The 2076-nt window shown below is 46.4% G+C and overlaps 1 non-coding gene across 1 annotated transcript; it reads left to right on the top strand.

Annotated features, from left to right (window-relative positions):
* Positions 1-1670: 1670 nt before the first annotated feature.
* trnan-guu lies at positions 1671-1744 on the top strand. Its single transcript has one exon. It is a non-coding gene; the product is annotated as a tRNA-Asn (tRNA).
* Positions 1745-2076: the final 332 nt, after the last annotated feature.

Below are 2076 nucleotides of genomic sequence, written 5' to 3'. Positions count from 1 at the left end.
TGCAGTTGTTTATTGCGAACCGAGCGTAGGTGTTCTGCAAAGGGGTTAGCTTCAACCGTTTTGTGTATCACAAAATTCTTCAGGCTAATTGCTTTCTGGTGATGATATGCCCCTCACCTCAGACCTAAACGGATTGCAGCTTATCCTCAAACTGTGATCTCTGGTTATGGACTCTCCAGTAATCGGGAACACATATCGAAATTCTCTGCGCTATACAATCTCATTCGCACTGCAAGAAAGGAAATTGCTATTTCGGCTCTCACAACTGAATCTGTTTACCCAACACCTTGCTCAGCTCCCTGCTTCCAGTAAACACTTCAATCAGGAACAAATCTATCAAATGCTTTGCATTGCGATAAGGACTGACGCTGCAAACTTGCAGAAGTCACGTCTTTGCCATCTCACGATCTCCCCAGGAGCTGATACAAGTGGGATGGACGGATTTGTTTTCTCCTACACTCACTCATTTGGCGACAACTTTCTTACTGCTCAATGAGATGAATCTAATCCTTTTCGATCATTGGAACCACTTGTATGAATATGCACGCAGCAAATCGAATACTATGAAATAGATCAACAGCCCTTCCCGGAATTTATCACAGCGCTGTGTCAGCGATATGGGATAGATCATCGAGCTAAAACATCATCCGCTGGTTTGGTGAATTGGCCGTGGGAAATTGTCCCTCTTGTGCAGTGATGTGCAGACCAGATTGTTCAGCGGTGGGAAATGCAGATTTTCAGAAAGCTCTTCGCGGTTCTCAGGATGGGTCACCGGACCCGCAATGTTAACTCTGATGTTTTCTTCACAGTTGCTGCCGGACCTGTTGAGCTGTTCCAGAAACTTTGCTTTTCTTCGAGCGTCGGTGCAGCTTCAATGGGCCGACTGGCCTCTGTCGATACGGTCAGGTTTCAATGATCTCTGACTCTATGCATTGTAGTCTCATTTTGGATTATGAAATTGACTGCATCAAAATTTACAGCTCTTTAACATCGGTTCATGATCCACGCGACACCAACTGTCATTATCATTTCTGTGTTAAAGAACACAGCTACTTACTTACATCTCTGTTTCAAATAGATCGATGTAGTCCAGCGTTATTGGGATTATTGAAAAATAAAAGATATCATGTTGGCCTGCCCAGAAAATATTCACGGGACGTTGCCAGGGTTGCAGGTTTCGGACTGTACGGTGAGGCTGAAAAGGCTGGGGCAATTTTCCCTGGAGCGTCGGAGGCTGAGGGACGACCTGGCAGAAGTTTATAAAATCATCAGGGATATGGACAGGGTGAGTAGTCAAGGTCTTTATCACACGGTGGGCGAGTCCAAAACTGGAGGGCGTATAATTAAAGTGAGGGGCAGAAATTTAAAAGCGACCTGAGGGCCATTTTTTTCCGTGCAGAAGGTGGTGCGTGTATGGAATAAACTGCCAGACGAAGTGGTGGAGCCTGGTAAAATTACAACATTTCCAAGGCATCTGAATGCGTGTATGAATCGGAAGGGTTTAGAGGGATATGGGCCAAATGCTGGCAAATGGGGCTAAATTAATTTAGGATATCTGGCCGGCATGGATGAGGTGCACCGAAGTGTCTGTTTTCGCGCTGTCCATCTGGACGACGCGACAGTTGCTGAACCCCGGTTTAATTGTTTGTTTGCAGGGCCTGCTTGTGTCTGTCTCTGTGGCGCAATCGGTTAGCATGTTCGGCTGTTAACCGAAAGGTTGGTGGTTCGAGCCCACCCAGGTACGAAGGGCTCCTTCGCCTTTAACCCCAACGACTGCTATCCGCAAGGTGTTTTGGCTGCAAGAAGATAACTGTGTTAGCTCCTCACGAATCGAGCGAAGCCCAAAACAGACAGGTCTTAACGCGCAGCCCAAGCAAAAATGACAAGGCGGACACACCAAAGCATGAATTCTATCTGTGAGACGCCTCGAATTGTTTGTGTCACGAACCACTCGCACAAGTGGCAGTGGCGCAATTCCAAACTGCGCTTCCAAATATACCGGGAGTTTCGTCCAACACCACTTTTCAGAAAATGCTCAAATAAGGCAATAAAAAAGAACAGGATAAGAATGACCCA

The sequence above is a fragment of the Rhincodon typus genome, unplaced genomic scaffold, assembly GCF_021869965.1.
Source record: "Rhincodon typus isolate 14 unplaced genomic scaffold, sRhiTyp1.1 hic_rhity00008260, whole genome shotgun sequence".
NCBI classification, from domain to species: Eukaryota; Metazoa; Chordata; class Chondrichthyes; order Orectolobiformes; family Rhincodontidae; genus Rhincodon; species Rhincodon typus.
This window is presented reverse-complemented; position numbering and strand designations above follow the sequence as displayed.